The sequence below is a fragment of the Erinaceus europaeus genome, chromosome 21 (assembly GCF_950295315.1).
Source record: "Erinaceus europaeus chromosome 21, mEriEur2.1, whole genome shotgun sequence".
Taxonomy (NCBI): Eukaryota; Metazoa; Chordata; class Mammalia; order Eulipotyphla; family Erinaceidae; genus Erinaceus; species Erinaceus europaeus.
Window position 1 is genome coordinate 19,437,386 of NC_080182.1, and position 26,075 is coordinate 19,463,460.

A 26,075-nucleotide genomic window follows, 5' to 3' on the forward strand; every position below is an offset into this window, starting at 1 on the left:
ACACCTCAAGGACATCTTTGATAAATCAAACCCAATTGCAAGGAAGACTAAAGCAGAAACAAACCAATGGGACTACATCAAATTGAAAAGCTTCTGCGCAGCCAAAGAAACTATTAAACAAACAAAGAGACCCCTCACAGAATGGGAGAAGATCTTCACATGCCATACATCAGACAAGAAACTAATCACCAAAATATATAAAGAGCTCAGCAAACTTAGCACCAAAAAAGCAAATGACCCCATCCAAAAATGGGCAGAGGATATGAACAAAACATTCATCTCAGAGGAGATCCAAAAGGCTAACAAACATATGAAAAACTGCTCTAGGTCACTGATTGTCAGAGAAATGCAAATTAAGACAACACTAAGATACCACCTCACTCCTGCAAGAATGGCATACATCAAAAAGGACAGCAGCAACAAATGCTGGAGAGGTTGTGGGGACAGAGGAACCCTTTTGCATTGCTGGTGGGAATGTAAATTGGTATAGCCTCTGTGGAGAGCAGTCTGGAAAACTCTCACAAGGCTAGAAATGGACCTTCCATATGATCCAGTAATTCCTCTCCTGGGGTTATACCCCAAGGACTCCATAACACCCAACCAAAAAGAGGTGTGTACTCCTATGTTCATGGCAGCACAATTCATAATAGCTAAAACCTGGAAGCAACCCAGGTGCCCAACAACAGATGAGTGGCTGAGAAAGCTGTGGTATATATACACAATGGAATACTATGCAGCTATCAAGAACAATGAACCCACCTTCTCTGACCCATCTTGGACAGAGCTAGAAGGAATTATGTTAAGTGAGCTAAGTCAGAAAGATAAGATGAGTATGGGATGATCCTACTCATCAGCAGAAGTTGACTAAGAAGATCTGAAAGAGAAACTAAAAGCAGGACCTGATCAAATTGTAAGTAGGGCACCAAAGTAAAAACCCTGTGGTGAGGGGTAGGCATGCAGCTTCCTGGGACAGTGGGGGGTGGGAGTGGGTGGGAGGGATGGGTCACAGTCTTTTGGTGGTGGGAATGGTGTTTATGTACACTCCTAGTAAAATGTAGTCATATAAATCACTAGTTAAGTAATATGAGAGGGGGAAAATTAATTGTATGTCTCGAAGTTTTTTAAAACACAGACTGAGTCTTTTTAATATATAGGCTGTGTAATTGATATGCAGACTTTCTCAAAAGCCTAGACCAAGTAGATCAGAAGCAACCAATAGCACAGCTATATACAAGATATTGGGTACTGTACAGCAAACCCTAATAAAAGGACTTTTCAAAGTTAACCCAATTACCAAGTAATGTGATGATAACATTAACTATTGATTGTCTTTTTGAACCCTAAGACAGCAGGAACCTCATATCTCCACTATAGAGCCTCTACTTCCCCCAGTCCTGGAACCCTTGGATAGGGCACACTTTCCCGTATGCCTCTCCCAATCCACATCAAATAATATTGCATCTGCCGATCGCAACCTAATCAACACAAAGATTGCTACCTCAACATACTTCACTTCAGACTGTGTCCAGAGACTTCACGTGTGGAATGACAACCCTTCAGCTTCATTACTCAGGTAAGACCTTTCCTTTCATAGTATACTCTAATTCCATCCCAGATGGTTCACTTTCTAACAAAGTCCCAAAACCTAGATATAGACCAGGTTCTGTGAGAGAGAGCATATGCTCACATGTATCCATAAACTACTGCAAAATATATACCTGAAAGCAGAAGTACACTAGAGTTTGCAGTGAGTATCCCCCTAACACTTCCTCGCCACTATTCTAAGCTTTGGGTCCATGATTGCTCAACAATTTGTTTGGCTTTGTATGTTAACTCTCTTTTCAGTCACCAGGTTCTAGATGTCATCAGGATGCCAGCCAGGCTTCCCTAGACTGAGACTCCACCAATGTGTCCTGGAGCTCCGCTTCCCCAGAGACCCACCCTACTAGGGAAAGAGAGAGGCAGACTGGGAGTATGGATTGACCAGTCAACGCCCATGTTCAGAGGGGAAGAAATTACAGAAGCCAGACCTTCCACCTTCTACAACCCACAATGACCCTGGGTCCATGCTCCCAGAGGGATAGAGAATGGGAAAGCTATCAGGGGAGGGGGTGGGATATGGAGATTGGGTGGTGGGAATTGTGTGGAGTTGTACCCCTCCTGTTAATTTATCCTTTCTTAAATAAAAAAATAAATAAATAATAAAAAATTTAAAAAAAGAAAAGAAGGCAGGGTCATAGAAAGAAATGGGGATATATAGACATTTATAGAAATAATAGTCAACCCATATCTGCAGCCTTGGGAGAACTACTATAGTTTCCAATAGAGGGAATGGGGATACAGAACTCTAGTGGTAGGAATGGTGTAGAATTATCTTAGGTTATCATGTTATCTCCTTATTTAGTAGATCAATATTAAGTCACTAATAAAATTTTTAAAAAGTGAAAAAAAATCACAGTTTTTAAAGGTTATTTATTTATTTTTTATTCCCTTTTGTTGCCCTTGTTGTTTTATTGTCATAGTTATTATTGTTGTTGTTATTGATGTCATCGTTGTTGGATAGGACAGAGAGAAATGGAGAGAGGAGGGGGAGACAAATAGGGGGAGAGAAAGACACCTGTTGACCTGCTTCACTGCTTGTAAAGCAACTCCCCTGCAGGTGGGGAGCTGGGGGCTTGAACTGGGATCCTTATGCTGGTCTTTGTGCTTTGTACCACCTGCGCTTAACCTGCTGTGCTACCAACTAGCTCCCTTTTTCTAAAAAAAAACAATCCCAGGATATACTAACTTTGTCAATAAGAGTAACAATGACAGGAAGCCACACCACACCACCAACTTCTAAGTCCTACTCATAAATCTCCTAACTATTGCTTTGACTGAAGCTTGCAACTTGAGTGGTGGTCTGTGTAGTTTTTCTTAGTGACAGCATCCAGAATAATAGTTTATGGGTTGAAGAGACAGCTCAATGGTTCTGCAAGAGACTATCATGCCTAGACACTCTGAAGTCCCAGGTTCAGTCCCAGCACCACCATAAGCCAGAACTGAGTAGAACTATGATTTTTTTCACTCTATATCTTTCTCTCTATATCTAATTATAAATAAAATAAATGAATGTGAAAGAATGTTAGTTTATTAAAATAATTTAAGAAATTCTATATGTTATATGGTTTTCATTTCTCTTCTTTTAATTTTATTATTATTTTTTTTTTTTACTTTATTGGAGACAGAAAGGAATTGGGGTGGTTGCCTGGAGACAGAGAAAGGCATCTTCCACTCTGCTTCACCACTCATAAATCTTAATTACTGCAGGTGGGGATTGGGGCTTTGAATCCTGGCCTTTTTGTATGGTAGCATCTGCACTCTACATGATATTTCGCTGCCTTTTCTAACCAGGAGTCAGAGACTTTGCTAAGATTTCTGCTGAGTAAAGGCGATATGGAAAATGAAAGGAAAGGAAAAGAAGGGAAGGGGAGTGGAGGGGAGGGGAGGGGAGAGGAAGGGAGGGGAAGGAAGAAGTAGAATGACTTTGAAAGCCATAGAGGACAGAAGAAAAGAGTTCACTCAATCCAGGAAGGGACTAGGTGTCTCATCTTGTGAGGAGGGGGATGAACACCTCCTTGCTGGGAGCAGTCAGGTAAGACAAGGAGATCTCAGAAGACACCTGCCTTGTAGATACTGGATTTTTTTTTATACTTATTTATTTTCCCTTTTGTTGCCCTTTTTTTATGTAGTTATTATTGTTGTGGTTATTGATGTCATCATTGTTATATAGGACAGAGAGAAATGGAGAGACGAGGGGAAGGCAGAGATGGGGAGAGACAGATAGAAACCTGCAGACCTGCTGCACTGCCCGTGAAGTGACCTCCCCTGCAGGTGGGGAGCCAGGGGCTTGAACTGGGATCCTTACACTGGTCTTTGTGCTTGGTGCCACGGTGCGCTGAACCTGCTGCTCTACTGCCTGACTGACTCCCCTATACAGAAAATGTAAGGAGTGGACTTTGTTAGTACCATGAAGCAGCAGCAGTCGGGGGTCTTGGAGAAATCGAGCGGGTTTTATGAGTATATGAGCATTAGTAAGGACCAGAGACACAGGGCAGTGAGTGGCAGGTCTTTATCTCAGACCCCAGGGATTCCTAATCTCTAATAGGAAAGATCTTAAGAGTTGAGAACACATCTTTCATCAGTTTAGTCAGATGAAGGACTGAATCTGAATTAGACTAATAAAAATCATGGACTTGAACTTTTAACAGCAAACTTAAACCTTCTGCAAATATGAGCCCATTTGAGAGGGGTTTTTTTTTAGTATAAGGTCACAGCATCCAGATCTCTCTTAATGATGAGAAAGTATTGCCACATTAACCCAGTCAAAGGTGAAGATACAGTTCTGTAGAGGTATCAACCCAGCACCATCACAACTGTCCATTGGCGTCCAGGTGAATAAAATCCATAATTCTGGATTTCTTGTCTCATAATTGCTTCTTCCCTAGGTTGGGGGTGGGGGGATGCCTCCTCAATATGATCACCATTACTGCAAAGAGTATTTTTTTTTCTTTTATTTAAGAAAGGATTAATTAACAAAACCATAGGGTAGGAGGGGTACAACTCCACACAATTCCCACCACCCAATCTCCATATCCCACCCCCTCCCCTGATAGCTTTCCCACTCTCTATCCCTCTGGGAGTATGGACCCAGGGTCATTGTGGGTTGTAGAGGGTGGAAGGTCTGGCTTCTGTAATTGCTTCCCCGCTGAACATGGGCGTTGACTGGTCGGTCCATACTCCCAGTCTGCCTCTCTCTTTCCCTAGTAGGGTGGGTCTCTGGGGAAGCTGCGCTCCAGGACACATTGGTGGGGTCTACAGTCCAGGGAAGCCTGGCCGGCATCCTGATGACATCTGGAACCTGGTGACTGAAAAGAGAGTTAACATACAAAGCCAAACAAATTGTTGAGCAATCATGGACCCAAAACTTGGAATAGTGGAGAGGAAGTGTTAGGGGGATACTCATTGCATACTCCAGTGTACTTCTGCTTTCAGGTATATATTTTGCAGTAGTTTACGGATACGTGTGAACATAAGCTCTCTCTCACAGAACCTGGTCTATATCTAGGTTTTGGGACTTTGTTAGAAAGTGAACCATCTTGAGAAAAAAGAACAGAACCGGAGGCATCACACTGCCAGATCTCAAACTATATTATAGGGCCATTGTCATCAAAACTGCTTGGTACTGGAACATGAACAGACACACTGACCAGTGGAATAGAATTGAGAGCCCAGAAATGAGGCCCCACACGTATGGACATCTAATCTTTGACAAAGGGGCCCAGACTATTATATGGGGGAAGCAGAGTCTCTTCAACAAATGGTGTTAGAAACAATGGGTTGAAACATGCAGAAGAATGAAACTGAATCACTGTATTTCACCAAATACAAAAGTAAATTCCAAGTGGATCAAGGACTTGGATGTTAGACCAGAAACTATCAGATACTTAGAGGAAAATATTGGCAGAACTTTTTTCCGCGTAAAGTTTAAAGACATTTTCAATGAAACGAATCCAATTACAAGGAAGACTAAGGCAAGTATAAACCTATGGGACTACATCAAATTAAAAAGCTTCTTCACAGCAAAAGAAACCACTACCCAAATCAAGAGACCCCTCACAGAATGGGAGAAGATCTTTACATGCCATACATCAGATAAGAGTTTAATAACCAACATATATAAAGTACTTGCCAGACTCAACAACAAGACAACAAATAACCCCATCCAAAAATGGGGGGAGGACTTGGACAGAATATTCACCACAGAAGAGATCCAAAAGGCCGAGAAACACATGAAAAAATGCTCCAAGTCTCTGATTGTCAGAGAAATGCAAATCAAGACAACAATGAGATATCACTTCACTCCTGTGAGAATGGCATACATCAGAAAAGGTAACAGCAGCAAATGCTGGAGAGGGTGTGGGGTCAAAGGAACCCTCCTGCACTGCTGGTGGGAATGTCAATTGGTCCAACCTCTGTGGAGAACAGTCTGGAGAACTCTCAGAAGGCTAGAAATGGACCTACCCTATGACCCTGCAATTCCCCTCCTGGGGATATATCCTAAGGAACCCAACACATCCATCCAAAAAGATCTGTGTACACATATGTTCTTGGCAGCACAATGTGTAATAGCCAAAACCTGGAAGCAAGCCAGGTGTCCAACAACAGATGAGTGGCTGAGCAAGTTGTGTTATATATACACAATGGAATACTACTCAGCTGTAAAAAATGGTGACTTCACCGTTTTCAGCCGATCTTGGATGGACCTTGAAAAAATCATGTTGAGTGAAATAAGTCAGAAACAGAAGGATGAATACGGGATGATATCACTCTCAGGCTGAAGTTGAAAAACAAGATTAGAAAAGAAAACACAAGTCGAACCTGAAATGGAATTGGAGTATTACACCAAAGTAAAAGACTCAGGGGTGGGTGGGGAGAATACAGGTCCATGAAAAATGATGAATGAAATAGTGGGGGTTGTATTGTTAAATGGGAATCTGGGGAATGTTATGCATGTAAAAAAAAAAAGAAGAAGAAGTAGAAACACAAAGCAGAAATTGACTGAGTTTGGAGTATGGCACCAAAGTAAGAGAGCAGAAGTACACTAGAGTTTGCAGTGAGTACCTCCCTAATACTTCCTCTCCACTTTTCCAAGCTTTGGGTCCATGATTGCTCAACAATTTGTTTGGCTTTGTATGTTAACTCTCTTTTCAGTCACCAGGTTCCAGGTGTCATCAGGATGCCGACCAGACTTCCCTGGATTTAAGACCCCACCAATATGTCCTGGAGCTCAGCTTCCCCAGAGCCCCACCCTACTAGGGAAAGAGAGAGAGGCAGACTGGGAGTATGGACCGACCAGTCAACGCCTATGTTCAGCGGGGAAGCAATTACAGAAGCCAGACCTTCTACCTTCTGCAACCCACAATGACCCTGGCTGGGTCCATGCTCCCAGAGGGATAGAGAATGGGAAAGCTATCGTGGGAGGGGGTGGGATATGGAGATTGGGCAGTGGGAATTGTGTGGAGTTGTACCCCTCCTACCCTATGGTTTTGTTAATTAATCCTTTCTTAAATAAAAAATAATTAAATTATATTAAAAAAAAGAAAGTGAACCATCTGGGATGGAATTAGAGTATACTATGAAAGGAAAGGTCTCACCTGAGTAATGAAGCTGAAGGGTTGTCATTCCACACGTGAAGTCTCTGGACACAGTCTGAAGTGAAGATAAAAATGAGTATGGGATGATCCCACTCATCAACAGAAGTTGGGTAAGAAGATCCACTTTCCCGTATGCCTCTCCCAATCCATATCAAATAATATTGCATCTGCCGATCACAACCTAATCAACACAACGATTGCCACCTCAACATGCAAAGAGTATTTTCTATCTGCTCATGATATTTATGGAAACCTGGTGGAAGTGGGAAATACAGTGGTGCTACCCTGGTGCCTGTTAGAGCCCTACAGAGACTCAGTGCTGCTTCTGCCTGGTTCTGGGCAGGAGGCTTAGAGCAAGTGATTAATGATTGAAAAGGACTTTAGTCTGGAGATGAAAGTGCTTGGTGAGCCTGAAGTGCAGCTCCTTGAAGGATTACCTCTGTTGATTCTTTGGATGCCACTTGGTTGTATTTAAGGGAAAGGCTGATTTCAGAAATTGATCCTTTTACTCTTTGAGTGAGCCAAAGTGGACAGAATTGAAAAGAGATTTGAGTCTGCTGCTGGCAGCTTTGCTGTGAAGCCTGTTATCACTCCAGTGTGGCATGGGGACTGTCTCCAGGTCTTGTCTGGTCAGAAGTAGTTAATGAAGACCCCTGTAGAGTCACCTTAATCTCTTTCCTGCTACAGCTTGCCCACTTGAAGCTGGGCATAATGGATAAACTCCTTGGAAGGGACAATTACCTAGATATCCATGGTCAGCCCTTTGACCATGCCCCTTGATCAGTCTGCTTTCAACTGTGTAACAGTCAGGCTGTGGGTACTCTTGTCTTGGAGCTCTTATGGGTTGGCTTGTGTCCTGAATTGGGTGGAGTGAAGACAACGAGCTGAAGGAGAAATGGGTCCCAAGGTGGCTGAGGAGACAGCACAGTTGTTATGCAAAAATACTTTCATGTCTGAGGCACCAAAGTTCCCAGGTTCAGTCCCCAACATCATCATGAGCCAGAATTGAGCAGTGCTGTGGTAATAAATAAATAAAATAGGAGGATAGCATAATGGTTAAGCAAAAGACTTTTATATCTGAGGCTCTGAAGTGCCAGGTTTAATCCCCAGCACCATCATAAACCAGAGCTGAGCAGTACTCTGGTCTTTCTCTCTGTTTCTCTCTCTCTGTGTGTGTTTCTCTCTCTGTGTGTGTTTCTCTCTCTGTGTGTGTTTCTCTCTCTGTGTGTGTTTCTCTCTCTCTCTCTCTCTCTCTCTCTCTCTCAAATAATAAATAAATAAAATACTAGGAAGGTGAATCCCGGGAAGATGCCCCAGGTCCCTTGATCTCTAGGCACTACAGGTAAAGGGCCTGACTGCAGTCCTCTGTTGCTGGGACACCCACAACGCTAAATCCATTTGTCCTTCTGCTTTCTTGTCTTTCCTTTGTCTTTTCCTCACTTCCGTGGGTTGGACCTAGCTTTGCTTTTCTGACATTTCTGTTTCCTCATATGTTGGCAAATAGGATGTGCTCGATCGCCTATTCAGATTTTCACTTTTTAGAAAGGAGAACTGAAGTATATAGGTGACTAGTGTTTAAAAAGCAGCAGATCCCAAAGGGAGTCAATCATGCTAAGCCCCACCAAGACTCAACACCTAAATAGTCAAAGTTCTGATATCTTTCAAAGTAAAATTTTATCTTATCTTAAAAATGGAGAGACCAGAGTGATGCTCCATCATACATGGTGCCAGGAACCATGAACCTCACAACCATCTCTGGTACATTTTTTTCATGTATGGTTTATTGAGGAGAAGTTATTGTTGCTTTGCATGAATCTACTGGGAATGATAGGGTTTCCTATCTCTTCACCCTCCACCAACGTGCCACTCTTCCTTCACCAGAGTCCACTGTGTCCCTTTCTTCAGCCTAATCCTTCTCCGCTTCAACCACCTGAAAGCTGCAGGTATAGATGATGGCTTTACTAATGCTTCACCTTGTTTTCTCCCTTTGATTCTTTTAAATCCAACATATGGGTGAGATCTTTCAGTATTTTACATTCAGTATTTGACATACTCACTCTTATGGTCCATTTCACTTAGGATGATGGCCTCCAGTTCCATCCAAAAAGATCTAATAATTTCTTACAGCTGAGTGATACCCCATTATGTATGTATACCACCACTCATTCCTGACAGATCTGTATACACTGGCAAACACAGACTTTTCAATCAATTTGGAGATGCCTCATTCATACAAGTGAAGTGATTTACATAGTAAAGTCTTCCAACTATCCCCTAAGGAAAAGTGGCTTTGCCTGAAATGCTAACAACATTGTTTCATACTCAGGTAAGATTTTACTTTTTTACTTTAATGATTTTACTTTTTTACTTTTAATTTTGTATAAGTTGTTTAGGGGAAGAGTTGTAGTACAGGGAGCTATATTTTAAACTAAATATTGATTATTTTCCAGTAAGAGTTTTTGTGTTGTTGTTTTGATTGTGACATCAAACATTTCTATTTTAAAAAAATGGCTTTTGGTAGTGGCAGATTTATAGTGTAGGCACAAAGCCCCAGAGAAAACTCTAGTGACTGTGGTTTCTTTCCCAAAAATACCTCATTAAATGAGATATTGTCACACCCTGGACCAGAAACTGAAACACAATAGAAAATCACCATTAAAGAAGGACTTTTTCTAGCGTTTGCCAAAGAAGGACTATTACACTGAGAATAGAGATTGTTAGTTACAACATGGTGCTCTAATAAAATCTCATATATTCCTTTGAAACACAGTGTTCTAAGATTCTATGTAGCATTTACAGTTTTATGTCATTGTCCTCAGTCAAAATTGGAAAAGCATCTTCAACATCTCAGAAGTTGTGTTAAGATATAGTGCCTCATTTCTGTCAAGCGTTTGATAGCCCCAAATTTATTTCGAACCTGTTTAGGAAAAATTCAGTCTGTGAGGCATTCCTTGTCTTTGATTGTTGGGCCTTTTGTTCCTCACCATAGTGGTAAAGAGGACACTGGGAAAAATGGCTTTCAATTGCTGTATCCTGGATCACTTTAAGGTAGTCTCAAAGCAGTTATTAAGTACTATGGAGGAGCCAAGTTACAAAGAAACAAAGGTAGAGATATTTCACATCATGGCTCTGATGAGGCCTAGTTGAATTGATTTAACTCTATCCACTCCAGGGGCCTAGATTATGTGACCCCATTTAGAAATGCCTGGATTGGGCCTTTGGGTTCTTTTGAAAACATCTTTAAATCAGATCCATGCACAAGTACTATCTGTCCTCATTAGAACTGCCAGTTCCTTGCCGGCTGTAGCGTTCACTCCCACTCTCAAATTCTATAGGTACATTTTTCTTCTCAGCATTGCAGCTGAGCACATCCATCTGGCCAGAGAAAGAATATAATAGGGCATATTTTCAGCATGACCAATTAGATGTGCAACTCCCATTAACAATAACAGGACTTACGTTCCAGATTCTTCCTCAATCAATTCGGCCTTTCCTCTTATGAGCAACAGATGGGTTTCCCACAATGGCTCATTACCTTCTGGCTCAGCTCTGCTGCCAGAAGTGAAATATAAAGTTATTTATGGGTAGAGAAAGATGCATAAGTCACTGTGGATTATTTTCTGCCATCCCTTTCTGTTTATTTAGTTAGGGCTTGCTATTGCTTGAGATGAGAAAGTTAGAGAAGATGGTGGTGTCCCTACTGGGAATGGAGATGGATGTCCCTTCAGCTCGGTTCCTTTTCCTGATAGCCATATATCTCTGGGGGATAATGCTGCATTTCCCATATGAATTGGTAATTGGGAGATTTCCATAGAGAAGATATCTATTCCTCAAAATATCCTCTAGCCTGTGACAGGCTATCTTTGTGAAATTTGGTCAGCAGGGTACTAGTCAGTGCCACTTAACTGCACATGAGACATTTGAGAAAAGAAAACAAATTGCTTCTTTAAGGAATGCCAATATTTTTCAGTGCTTGACATCTGAGCCAGATAGAGATTATTCCTCTGTCAACTGGGGGAGAAAGACAGAGAAAAAGGCAAAAAGACAAGCACAGTAGACATTGCATGGGGAAGTATACAGTAAACATATAAAACTGATGAAGAAATAGAAGAGATGAGAAAAAAAAAAAAGGTAAAATACCTCTGACTAAATGTACCCAAGCTTTGTCAATGGTGAATAGGCTGGGCTATGCAAATACACTCTCCTTTCCTAGGCAATCTCTTGATAGCTCAGTTCCCTCACTTCTAAAAAAGAATTAGTAATAGGATATCATGAGATCATATTAAGAGTAAATAAATATTTGAAAAAGACTTATAGTATTGCCCACCTATATGGTGCATTGCTATTTATAAATATTGTCACCACTCCTAATACTAAATAATTCAAGCAAGCAGTGGATATTTATTCCTCTGTCTTCAATGTGGTTCAGTGGGTTCATCATATGATTCATGTCCCTAGGGTCATAGGAATGGAAATATTATCTTTTTTTAAAATAATTTATCTATTTATTCATGAGAAAGATAGGAGGAGAGAAAGAACCAGACATCACTCTGGTACATGTGCTGCTGGGGATCGAACACAGGACCTCATGGTTGAGAATCCAATGCTTTACCCACTGTACCACCTCCTGGACCATGGAATGGAAACATTATCCAGTCCAAGTTCTTTCTTAGGATTTTTTTCTTCCACAGGAAACAAAGGAAAGAATAATAAATAAGAATATAAAGTATTAGTCCAGATGCTTTTAGAAGTCATGTGGCCTACTCTGGAAAAAGTAACTTGTCAATAGAGAAATAGCTGGCACAGAGAAATAAAAAATAAAAGATGCAAAGTTCTAAACTAGGCACCAGTTCCCGGTTTCATAGGCTTTTCAGCCAGTCACACACATGCTCTTCCTGAAGTTTGCTTACATGAGTCAAGATGTTCCCTTTCCTTGGATAGACAGAAGGGTATAATCACTTTAAACTGGTCTTTAGTCATTCACAGTAAAAACAAAACCAAAAAAATAAAAAACACTTTCTGGAAAATAACCAACATTTACTTAAAAATATAGCTCCTGTGTTACAACCCTTCCACTCAACAATGTATACAAAATAAGGAATGGGTGTATGTGTGTTGGGGTTAAGTGGAGGCCCTGCAAAGTTACACCAACATTTTTTATAAGCTTTAGAGTTTCTAGTCTAAAATCTAGATCTTTAATCCATTTTGATTTGACCTTGGTGTATGGTGTTAGGGGGTGTTCTTCTGTTGTGGTGCCAGAGGGAGGTTCTGTGACTACAGTGTTCAATATACCTATTTAAATATCTTGATGGGGGAGAGGAAATTTTATCGAGTCACCAGGTCACATCAGTGTCCCTACACTGAACTTCTCTGTTCCAGTCTCTTGGAAACAGAGTTGGCAGTCAGCTGAGGTAAAGAACAAACACCTCATCACAGACCCCTGCAAGCGTCAACCCAGCTTTGACCTAGCACGTTATGATTGGGCCCTCCTCAATCGCTATCGGACAGGCCATGGCCGGTGCGCTGCTATGTTCCATCGCTGGGGAGCCAGAGACGACCCGAACTGCCCCTGCGGCTCCAGACAGACTATGACCCACATAGTCAATGACTGCCACCTCTCCAGATTCAAAGGAGGTCTCGAAACTTGACATCAGGCTCAACCTGACGCTGTTGACTGGCTACGGAAGAAGGGCAAACGCTAGAAGAAGAAAAGTGTCCCTGACATCAATACACATCAATACAGTGTCTTTCTGTTGCTATTCCAGTTCTGTGGGGCAAAAGCATGGGAAATTCAAGAACTCACAGTTGTAAATTGGTGAATTTTTAAGTGATTTTTTAAACAGTTCTTTGTTGCCTGAACTCAGACCTGGAAGTTATGTGGCTTGACCACTAATCTCCCAGTTTGTTGCCAACCCCCCCCCCCCCCCCCGCAATCCTTCACTGCCTTTTCATCCACAAACCATGCATGTCTGTACTCATCTGTGGCTTAGGTGGTTTTCTTTTTTCTTTATTTTGTTTTTAACCCTTGTTTCTTTGACTCAGACCTGGAAGTGGTGGTCCTCAGATATCACTTGCCCATTTTGGTGCCAGATACCCCTGAGTATATGTGGCCTTTAGTTCTGGGAATTTCTCCCTCACCCCTTTTCTGTCTACAGACTATATGTGTCTGTACTCATCTATGGCTTGATGAGTTTCTGAAGAAATCTTGGTCATATTTTGTTGATTTTTCAGGTCATTTTTGTAGCATGTCCTAGCTGACAAGGGAGAGTATAACATAGCTACTACTACTCCATAGCCAAGCCTCTGGAATGCCCTACAAGTTTTTATCCTCTTTGTACTCTTCCCACATGTCTCACCAATGTATTTTTGAAAGTAAAAAAAGTGATACACAAAGATAATGACTGCAAATAATGCAAAGAATAGTGAATGGGGAGATAGAATATTTAAACTCTAGTCATTTCCCCAGAATAAACTATGTGACCTTTGAAAATCTCTTGATCTTTCTATGCCTTGATTTGTTAATTATCTTATAAAGCTAATTATGTGTCTTTCTACTTACTTTTAAACATAATGGAGAAAACATGTGAAATCACAATGGCTTTTTTTTTTTTTTTTTTTTTTTGGACACAATTACCCTTTGAGCATAAGCCATTTTCATTAAGTGAATACACAGATGTGACTTTGGCCCTAGAGGAAGCCCATATTGTTCTAAAAATGGAACAAATCCTCTCCTTGATTTCTTGCAGTGGCTTTGCCTGCCGAGTAATTTAAGAGATTTGTAATAAGCAGGAGGAGCAACTCCAGCTCACTGGTGGCTTCAAAACTGTAAGTAGGATGACAGTTCTTCAGTTGCTGACAGTTGTGAAATGAGCTGGTGGTCTCAGGGTGATTTTAAGTAGAAAGCTTTCCAGAGTCCCAGTAAGATCCTATGGGATTTACTGTCTTGAACTCAAGGTTGAATGAATTGCAGGGATAAAGGAGCTTGACTGGCCATAGAGGGATAGCTTTTAGGTCACAGAGTCATTGAAACCATATATATGACAATCTTTGGATAAAAACGTAGTGAGGGAATTCCAAGATGAGGATAATTAGTTCTTGACCTATTTGTATTCTCCCCTTGACCCAGGGTATAATACTGTACAAATTTCACAATTTCTTTGAGTCTTATTTCTCCATACTAAGAAGCAAAGAGAGAGCAACTTAAATTGCCTACTATTGAGAAGCTATAAAGTCAAAATATTTAAATTCTATATGAACTCAAAGTACCTATTTGACTTTGTCAAATTTTTTAAGATCCACATACTAGCAAGATAGCTTGAGTCGGTGTAGAATTAAAATTTGGTGTAATACTAGATAGAAATGCTGTATTTCTTTAAACACATAATGCTTAGGGGATTTTAGTCTATATTTGGTTATCTGAGTGTGGAGGCTAGAATTCTCCCTTTATAGAGTCTATAAAGATAAAAAGCAACTTCAGAATAGCCTAAATTGCATTATTGCGAGTGCTGATTGAGCTTTTCTTCCCGTGATATAAAAATTAGAGTTCTGAAGGAAGGAAACAACCTGGAATTTTGATTATTTTGTACAAGCTACAAACTTTAAAAGTATTATTTATTTATTTATATGTTGTTGTAATGAGACAAAGAGAAACTGAGAGGGGGAAAATAGAAGGGGAAAAGGCAGAGAGACACCTGCAGCATTGCTTCACCACTCATGGAGCTTCCCCCTGCAGGTGGGCACCCGGAGGTTGAATGTGGGTCCCTGTGCGCGGTAATGTGCGCACTTAACCAGGTGCGTCGCTGGGTCCTTGTACACGGTAATGCGCGCACTTAACCAGGTGCGTTGCTGGCTGGCTCGAGAATTTTGATTTCTTTGTTTTAGATTTCTTTTTTATTATCTTTATTTATTTATTGGGTAGAGACAGCCAGACATTGAGAAGGGAGGGGGAGGTAGACACACACACACACACACACACACACACACACACACACACACACACATACCTGTAGCCCTGCTTCACCACCTGTGAAGCTTTCCCCTGCAGGTGGGGACCGACTGGGGATTCAAGCCTGGTTCCTTGTGCCCTGTAACATATGCGCTCAGTCAGGTGGAAAATTCTGATTTCTAACAGGTTCCTTTCCTGATATTAGAAAAATATCATGAGCACTATAATATTTAAATAAGTCCTTCCATATGTTGTTTTTTATAGACCTACTCCTGTTTCTTGGGTGCACACAACCACAAAATACATATTGAGCATAACCCTGTTTTTTAAAAAATTTATTTTCCCGTGTGTTGCCCTTTATTATTATTATTGTTGTAGTTATTATTGTTGTTGTTATTGTTGTCGTTGTTAGTTAGGGCATAGAGAAATGGAGAGAGGAGGGGAAGACAGACAGGGGGAGAGAAAGATAGACACCTGAAGCCCTGCTTCACTGCCTGTGAATCGACTCCCCTGCAGGTGGGGAGCCGGGGGCTCAAACTGGGATACTTGTGCTTTGTGCCACCTGCACTTAACCCATTGCGCTACTGCCCGACTCCCCCGTTTTCAATTCATGTTTAAGAGTAATTTAACTTGGTATACTGTGATATATATATAATATAATATATATATTATATATAATATATATATATAATATTAGCTAGGATGTAGAAGTAGCATGGTATCTGTTTTTCAAATATAATAACAACCTGCTAAAATTATTGGCTTCTGGGAGACTATTTTCAGGTAGGTGCCCTAGTTTCTTTTGCATTCTTCACTGCCATTAGAATAATTTGGTTGGGAAGTTTGAAGTATACATGGGGGAAATAGAAAAGAGATAAAGCTATTAGAATTAAAATTTCGTGTACACCACTCTACAAACCTATATGACGCACCTACTGTACAGGAGGCAATTGCAAAATTCAACATAAGGATTATTACCTGAGTAGAGCTTGAATAACAACTGTAATATGAAGGGAAAAGAGAACCAAGGTAGACCAGAGCAGAAAAGAGATCAGTTCAACAGAAGAAATTTAGATGGTTGAGCTCATTTATGACTGAGAAGTGGTTCTACTGAAAGAATGGCAACTTTGCTGGGCTGTCAGAGATAGATAGGATTTGGAATAGTGTGGATAGGAAGAGTGCCATAGATTGAAATAACAGATAACACAGAAAAGTAATGGAAAGAAAGCAACATTTATTAAGCAACCACTCTGAAAAACTCCAGGAATCATATAAAATACTTCAGAAGTTTCTTTGTTAGAAAAAAATCAGTTTAAGTTATACTTCCTTTTAAGATGTTATGCACTGCATTTGCTTCAGAAATGCACAAGCTAAATCTGGAACAAAACAGACATTAGTATGACCCATGCAAAAGGGTCACATGTAAATCTGGACACCTTTATTGAAAGAGAAATTAGCTTCTCTACATATTCTCCACTGGAACTTTCTTTGTATTTTATTTTATATATTATATTATAGCACACAAATGCAATATGTGTTTATTTATACTGACTAGATGTGGATATTTATAAATTGAACTTCTTAGAGGAGTAAAGAAGACATGAGGGTAAGTAGTTAGCATTTAAAGATTCTCTTAACTTTATGTCTGAACCTGGGACTGTCAAGTTTCAGACATGAAAGTTATTTTCTTGTTCCTCCTCCTCTCCCTCCCCCTCCTTATTCCTCCTCCTCCTTTCCTCAAATTTTGCATAACCATTATGCTACCACCTGTGAAAATGGGAGCAAAGACCCTTGGGAGGTGAACCTAGGCTTTGCATTTCCTTAACATTTCACAGACCTTACTCTTCTTGTGAAAACTAGCATTTACATTACTTTAACTGAACCCTCCTTTTTCCTTCCCAAAGTCCTCTGTGGTTAAAGCAAAATAAAGCAAAACAGTGTGTGCACACATCTATGTACACACACACACACACACACACACACACACACACACACACACGTCAGTGCCTTAAGACCATGTGAAATGAGTTTTCTCTGAATCATTGTGACCCTTCATGTGTACAGAAGGCAAACATGTTAATAAGTTTATCCCATCATTCTGCTTCACTCTGTTACTAAATTGAAGACTCGAGTTGTTAGCCACTCAAAAGATCAATTATCCATGAGACAGTAATTGGTGCAAGAAAAGTAGACTTAATCAGGTGCTGAAAAGTTGACAGATTCCTGTCTGAGACATCCATCTTACTGGGGCTGGAGCCAAAATGGCGACTTTGAAGCCACGGCTGCTGTGAGCTCCAAGAGGCAGCAGCTTTCAACCTGGGATCCGCTGGGTAGGGTAGGTTACTGGGCTCTCTGTAGGTGGGTGAGCGTGGTCTGGTCAGAGTGACACCAAAATACAGTCCCATAACTCTCTCTTGGGCTGACAAACGGAGGTCACGGGGACAAAGGAAAATCCTTTGATTTTTTTCCCTTATTTTTTCAATTGAGGCAATACTGGTTTACATCATCTTATATGCTCAAGGATGCTTCTTCAAACATCTTCAAATCTAAGTTGTTACATCATACCCATTACCAAATTTCCAGTATTCCTGCACCACAATTAACTGGGCCTCTTTCTTCTATCCTTTGTCCCTTCTATATCTTCTTTCCCTGACAACTTTAGTTCTGCAGTCTGAATCTAGTACTTAATTTGAATTAGTTTTAAATGGACTCTTATTTTGTGTCTTTCTATCCCACATGCTCGATATCATTTGTTATGTCTCTATCTTTAAAAGTTTTTTCCTCAGTTTTTTTTTTAGTTTACCTGTTTTGCTTTGTTTTTAATGGAGGTGCAAGGTAATCAACAGTCTCAGTTCCTGAGAGTTATCTTTATTCCCAAATTATGACCAATTTCCTTCTTCATGTTAAAATGATTTTTTTTTGTCTCCAGGGTTATTTCTGGGGCTCAGTGCCTGAACTATGAATCCACTGCACCTGGAGGCTATTTTTTCCCTTTTGTTGCCCTTGTTGTTTATCATTGTTGTTGTCATTATTATTATTGTCATTGCTGTTGTTGTTGTTGGATAGGACAGAGCGAAATTAAGAGAGGAGAGAAAGACAGAGGGGGGAGAGAAAGACACCTGCACACATACTTCACCGCTTGTAAAGCGACCCCCCCTGCAGGTGGGAAGCCGGGGGCTCAAACAGGGATTCTTACGTAGGACTTTTGCACTTGGCAACCTGTGCACTTAGCCCGCTGTGCTACCACCCCATTCCTTAAAATGTATTTTTGAAAGTCTAATCATAATGAAAGAGTATGTAGGACTTTGTGCTTGTTTTATTTTGTTACTGATGTTCTTACCAGGAAAATGAAAGTGGACAAATCTATGTCTATTTCTTACTTACTTGTTCTATGATTTTTTTTAACTTGGAGATTAACTTTCTTATGATACCTCCATAAACTGAGAACTGCTCAGTCTCTCTCTCTCGATTCCAAGGAAAGCCAAGTTTGAATGTCACTCTACAAAGCCTCAAATGCAAATTCCAATTAATTTTCCAGCTTGTTTAGAGTCTAGCTGCAAGCAACTGCAAATAATATTGTTGAGCCAGGGAATCTTCTTTATTAAGCAATGCTTGGTTGGACATTTACATTTTTATATATTTTTATTGAACACTAGGCAGTAGAAATTTCATTTTGGATCTGACAGAAGTCTCTAAGATGGGAAACTACATCTTACAGGTGTCTTTACATATTTCTATTAAACTGATGTCAGACTGGAATATATCTCAGCAGGTAAAGTACATGACTCATCATGCCTAAGACTGAACTGGTAGGTTATAAAAAAATATATTAGCATTCCCCCTCTTTAGTATCAAGTATAAAGACATTAAACACTCAAACTCTTGAATCTTAGCATGAGTATTTCTTGATCTATTTATTTCCTCACTGGTCAATCACTTGTTAGTATGCAGTATCCAGAGTGTCCACTGCAGTAAGAAGCCAAATTTTAATTTAAAAATTCATGTTTTTTTTAATATATAGCTAGCTGAACTTTTTTTTTTTTTTAGTGTTTACTTTGGTTAATGTGAGGTTAACCCAAGTGAAGTAACCTGCATGCAGCACGCAGAAAAATCAGTTCTGAATGTCTAAAATTACAATACTAAACTATAGCGAGGTTGACAGACATAGTCTTGATTTTAGAACTTTAGTGTTTAGTAAAACATGGTGGTCCTTATACTAATGAAGAAACATATAGTGGATATTGGTGAACAAATAGCACTCTGAAACATTTAGACAGAATTGTTATAAATACTTAACTGATTTTGTTGGATTACCTTCATTTATCAGGTTCTGTGCCAAATCTTTCATATAAATGCTCTCATGATCCTTCTAAAAATTAGTGGGCTAGATATTACCATTATTCTGTATCTGATAGGTGGGGGAATCTAGACAAGAATGCATTCAATTAATTATACTAGAATGTACAGCTATGAGGTAGAGCTAGATTTGAATTCTAATTAGCCTTCTTCATTAGAACCAGAAACTTAATCACTTTCTAAAGTTGCTAACAGAAAAAAAAATTAAATTTTTATCAAGATAATTTTGAGTTTATTGATCAAAATCCTGAGCATAATAATCACCTGAGGTCGGCCACTGGGTTGCTACAGATTTCTGAAATAGATAGGTCTCATGAAATTATTCAAGAAACACAAATATGTGAGGTTGGTGAGATGAATACCACCCAAAATTTAGTCCCAGACCTATCACACTCAGAGAAGCTTTAATGCTATGTTATCTTTCTTTATCTGGCTTTATGTCTCTGTCTCTATCTGAAAAACTCAGCAGCAGCAGTGAAATCTTAATGCTAAATCAAATGGGACATATGGGGCAAGTGGTGGCATGCCGGGGTAAGTGCTCACATTACAGTGCACAAGGACCCAGGTTCAAGCCCTGAGTCCCCACCTACAGGGGGGAAGCTTCACGAGTGGTGAAGCAGGGCTGCAGGTGTCTCTTTGTCTCTCTCCCTCTCTATCTCCCCCCTCCTCTCTGTTTTTTTCATTTCTGTCAAATAAATAAAATGTTAAAAATCAATGTAGGACATATCACATCTAATCAGTATACATAAACATGTATTTACTATAGATTTTACCAATGAAAATTAAGAGTAACATAATTTCCAAATAACAAATGCCATATTTCATAGCAATTTTTACATATCCTATTGACTACACTATTTGATTTTTGTTTTATTCTTAATATTCATAGCCAACCTGCATTTGTGACTGGCAATAAGAGTAATTCTGACCTGAATCTTATTCATGTTATGGACTCTGAATTTGAAAGAAAGTGACAAATCTTTTGTCTTTGCAGAATAAGTTCAATATGTTTCCCTAGATGTATAATAAAAGAAAATTATCACTGGAAAGTCATGAAAAAGGCCATCTGGAATTGTAATTTTTCCATTATTATCAAAATAAACAACAAAGAAAAAAAATCTAGTTGAGAAGTTCCAGAGGACTGAGATTATTCCAAAAGGATCCTAAGCTACCTACGTAAAATATGTGGATAGTCATCATTTGTCAAATGCGTTTGAGTTTATAGACATGAATTTGTGCAGTATCCTCTGGAAACATACTGGACTCATGAAAGTAAAAATTTTATTTATTGTACTTTTTAGTCACTTTAGGACAGTCATCTGGAGAGTAGCCTAGCCTACGGTTGTTTCCTCAAGGTTCTAAGGAAAATTATGAAGTGGAACCACAATCACCTTCACATATAGTCCTCAATATTTTTTGTCTTGAGAAGAAGTATAGCTCACTACATTGTTTGGGTTCTGAGAGTAGTAACAGCCAAAGTGCCAATATACTGTAGCTCTTTTGGTGATCTCTGGCATGGCTGCAAATTGACAGTTCAGAATGCTCTGAGGAGAAAGCCTGTTCTTACTTTTGAGATCAATTTTGGTGGGCTGGTGTGGATCAAGTCAAGTCCCTTTCACCTTCTTTAGAGCTTTATCATGATTGTATCTTTACATTTTCAGAGAAGTTTTTTCTTTCTTTTTTCCCTTCCCCCCCCCCCCCCCGAAATCCTCCAGGCATTTTCTCAACTATTGGAGTGAGAAAGAGAGAAAATGAGTTTTTGTAAAAGTAAAACACATCTATTAATCCACGTGGACTTCCATAACAAATGCTATAGCGAAGTACCACAGGGTTTCTTAAACAATAGACATTTGTTTTCTCAAAATTCTGCATTTCTGAAATCCCTGATCACAGTGCCCATAAAGCCTTCTTACAGAGCCCCCGCGTGATCTTGTTTCTGGTATATTTCCCCTTCTTTATGAAGTTCATTCCTATTAAAATAGAATCCATTCTCAGACCTCATTTAACCTTAATTACTTCTTGAAGGTATTGTCTTCAAACACAGTCTCACTGACAGAGTCTCAACACATGGATTCAGGGGAGACAGAGCTCATTTCATAATAGCATACAATTATTACAGAACCTTCTAATAAAATGTCAAAAACTTCTGTAGCAGTGAAATAAGGCAGAATCCCAGGGGGGAAAAGTCTCAACAAACCACAAGCAAATAAGTGAAAAACTCTGGGCAAAATTCAATACACTTTCATGATCAGAACACTACAAAAATGGGAATAGATACAAAATTCCTACTTCTAGTTGCATCTATATGCAGCAAACCAATAGCTAGCATCCTACTCAATAGTGAGAGACTAAAAGTATTTCCACTTAGATCAGGTACGAGACAGGACTGCACACTATTTGCCATAACTATTCAACATTTTGTTGTAAGTCCTAGCCACAGCAGTTAGGCAACATAAAGTAATTAAAGGGATACAGGTTGGAAGAGAAGAGGTCAAAATGTCACGATTAATGAGCAATGTGAGAGTATACATAGAAAATATTAAGAGTCCAACAGTAAGCTCTTGGAAATTATTAATCAATATAGTAGGTTCTAAAAATAATATACAAAAATCAGTGGCATTCCCCTACACAAACACTAAATCAGAAGAAGAAATTCATAAATTAATCCTATTTACTATAGCAACAAAAACAATCAAATATCTAGGAATAAACCTAACAGAATAAAGGAAAACTTATTTATTGAAAATTACAAGTCACTACTCAAGGAAACAGAAAAAGATACAAAGTAATGAAATGGTAGGATTCTCAAATCAAGATGATTCTCTAAAGATGATATGTCTAAAGCACGGGGCTTTAGAGACATACTTATGTCAAAAGTCAGTGAGATTATTTTGTACTAGACTGTTAGTTTTCTCATCTTAGCCCATCTTTATCTAGTAGACAGTATCACTTCGCTTTCATTCCTTATCATAGTGGGGAAAATATGAGTATTATCTCATATCATCTCCACTTCAAATTTTGAGGGCATCGATGATATATTTTAGGATTGTCTTGCTAATTAGTTGAATTAGATACTGTTTTGAATGGATGTTAGGAACAATATGGAATCAGTTCAGGATGATGTTTTCTATTCTTGACATGTTTATAATTATGATACAGTACTATGATAATAGACAAATTTTCCTTTTATCCTATTTCTTAAAAAATATTTTAGATTTTATTAATTTCATTAGATAATTTTGCATGGGAGAGGAAGAACTCTCTGACCTGAACCTCAACTTGCCCTAATTATCTACAGTCCCTCATCAATAAGACTTCAATTCTGGGAGTTGGGTGGTAGTGCAATGGGTTAAGCGTAGGTGGCACAAAGCACAGGATAGCATAAGGATCCTGGTTCAAGCCCCCAGCTCCCCACCTGCAGGAGTGTCACTTCACAGGCAGCGAAGCAGGTCTGCAAGTGTCTATCTTTCTCTCCCCCGTCTGTCTTCCCCTCCTCTCTCCATTTCTCTGTCCTATCCAACAACAACGACATCAATAACAACAACAATAATAACTACAACAATTAAAAAAAAGGGCAACAAAAGGGAATAAATAAATAAAATAAATATTCAAAAACAAAAAAGACTTCAATTCCTGTACTCTTTATCACACTTCCAGTGATGTTGAACTTCACAAATAATAACAAAAACTTCTGTTAAAATATTTTAAAGATATTTTGTTTATTTCGTTTTAATTAGAGACATACAGGAGACACAGAGAAGAATACCAGAGCACTGCTCAGCTCTGTTTTACTGTGATGCTAAGGACTGAACCTGGGAACTTGGAATCTAAGGCATGAAAGTCTTTTGCCATTATATGACTTCTCCAGCCCTGCGTTAAAAAATCTTCCATGCATGCTACACAGGTGAAAACTACTGATGAAAATAACTGTTTGTTGATATTTGTTGGTATATACAACTTCAGTTGGAACTCTCAGATGAGTCTATTAGTTACTACAGCAGCAAAATACTGATAACTGAAGTATAATAATGTCTGAGGACTCTAGTAGCATTCTCAGTGAGTATTTCTCATTTCTACATGTTGAGAAGTATATGTACCATGCTATATCTTGCTCAAGGTCAAACAAATATAGAGGAGTAGGGCTGTCTTATAAATGTCCCTTAGACAAAACGAACAAACAAACCTACACCCTCTCTCCATTGTCAGTGGTCATCTCCATCAGGAACAATACAATGGACCCTTTTGTGGGCCCCCACAGGACCCTGCCCTCAGTGTATATCAACAATGGTAGAGAATGCTCCATCCTCTGAAGGGAAGCTGGATAACATACTCTAGCTACCTCCTGAGGAAGATGGGTCCTGAAATTGGGGCAGCTCGGAATATTCCTACTCATGACCACAGAATGCGAGCTCAGACCTACAGGGATGCAGTGGTTACAAATAGGCTCCTAAGCTGAATATGGGTCCCAGATCAAATCGATGGGGTCTACAGTCAACAATATTTATATAACTTTCCCATATTTGAGAGCTACTCTTTTCCCTAATCCAGTTTTCTAGCCATTTTTCCAGCCATGGCATCATCTCCCCAGACAATAACTTGGGTCCACCCGCATATCAGATGTCAGGCTCAGGAAAAAACTAGTAAACTCATGAGCCCTCTGGAATATAACTAAAATAAGCCTACTTGCTATCTTCAAAACAGAGACCTTAAATCTTTGCAATATTCCAGCCTTTAGGTTCATGACTAGTCAACAATTGTTTGGCTTTATATGTTCACTCTTTTTTTCAGCCACCTGGTTCCAGATGCTAACATGATGCCAGCTGGACTTCCCTGGGCAGACGACCCCACCAATGTGTCCTGGAGCCCCGATTCCCCGGAGCCCTTCCCCACTAGGGAAAGAGAGAGACAGGCTAGGAGTATGAATCGACCTACCAACACCTATGTTCAGCGGGGAAGCAATTACAGACCTCCCACCTTCTGTACCCCATAATGACCCTGAGTTCATACTCCCAGAGGGATAAAAATTAGGAAAGCTATCAGGGAAGGGATAGGATACGGTGGTGGGAACTGTGTGAAGTTGTACCTCTCTTATCCTATGGTTTTGTCAGTGTTTCCTTTTTATAAATAAAAATTTAAAAATAAATAAATAAACAAATAACCATCACATTTACCTGCTGTGTAGACCATAAGGCAAGGACACATGCAGTGAGGTGTTGTAGAGGCCCACTACTGACCCAGGCTATAAATTTCCAATACTAAGTAATTAGTCTCCTATAGAAGGCTAAATGCTAGTGTGCTTGGAGGTATGTTCAATTTCTCCTAATTCAGTTGTCTAATAAATTTCCTTTCTTCCTTCACTGGAGTTATACTAGCTTAATAACCGCCAAGTTTTTTGTTTGTTTGTTTTTGTCTCTTGAAAAATCCAGTACATGCTTACAACTATAAAAGCAGAAAGCCAATTGATTCCTGCCCTAGTGAATTTTAAGAGCTGATGGGAAATATTCAAATAAAAGCCCCTAAATATTTACTAGTACTGTATGGTGATAGAGACAGGCTGTGGGGCTGTAGAGAGACTTGAAGAGACAGTTGATGGAAACCAAAAGTTTCTTCTTATATTCACTCTGAAATGGAAATCCCAGCATAATAAAACCAATGTCCATTGAAGTCCCCTTCTCATTCTACCCTGTCCTCAAAGCCATGACCCTAAACTAAGTGTTACAGGAATATTAAACCCTTCAAACATCTCAATAAATTTTCTTTAATTACATGGGTCATTTTATTAATTAGAATTTGGATACTCTTGTCAACATCCCTTCAAGGATATAATAGGCACCTAAAAAAAAAAAAAGTGTATTAGAGAGAATAGTGCCTCCAAGATATTCACATTTTTGTCCTAAGACTCTCAGTTTGTTTTCCTTCTCTATGACAAAGAAAACTTTGTAGATGTTATTAGGCTAAGAATCTTGAGGAGGGGTAGCTAGCAGGATTCCCCAGGAGGTCCCAATTGAGCCAGAGATCCTTCTTAGGGCAAGAGAAAAGCTGAAAGATCAGAGTCAGGGAAGAAACAGTGACATCAAAAACTGAAGTCAAAGAGAGAGAAAGACTTTAAGATGCTAAATTGCTAATGTAAATGTAGAGGATGGAGTCATGAGCCAAAATATACAGACAGCCTATAGAAACTGGGAAAGATAAGGAGATCAATCCTTCCCTGGAGCTTCCAAAAATGTAGCAACTTTGTCATTGACACATTACAGAAATTCAAACTCCTGAATTGTAAGATGACAAATTGGTGCTGTTTTAAATAATTGCTTTTGTGATCATCTGTTATAATAATAATAGGAAACCAATTCAAATGCATAAACTCATAATTAGCTAATTTTCAGGATGACTTCAGAGTCATAAAGTCATATTTCTACAGTAACTTTGAAGTAAATAGTGGGTCCAATATCTTAAAATAAGATGCTTTCTTAGATGGTAAAAAAAAAAAAATCTCAAGGGTCAAAGAGGTGACTCAGTGGATACAGCCTTGCTTTCCTTATGTGAGAACTTGGGTTCTATCCTTGACATCCCCTGAAAGC

At 39.4% G+C, this 26,075-nt stretch overlaps 1 long non-coding RNA gene across 1 annotated transcript; it reads left to right on the top strand.

Annotated features, from left to right (window-relative positions):
- The first annotated feature begins 13,971 nt into the window (after positions 1–13,971).
- LOC132535245 (uncharacterized) lies at positions 13,972–25,481 on the top strand. Its single transcript, XR_009547014.1, has 3 exons — positions 13,972–14,021; positions 23,235–23,401; positions 24,286–25,481. It is a non-coding gene; the product is annotated as an uncharacterized LOC132535245 (long non-coding RNA).
- The last annotated feature ends 594 nt before the right edge of the window (positions 25,482–26,075 follow it).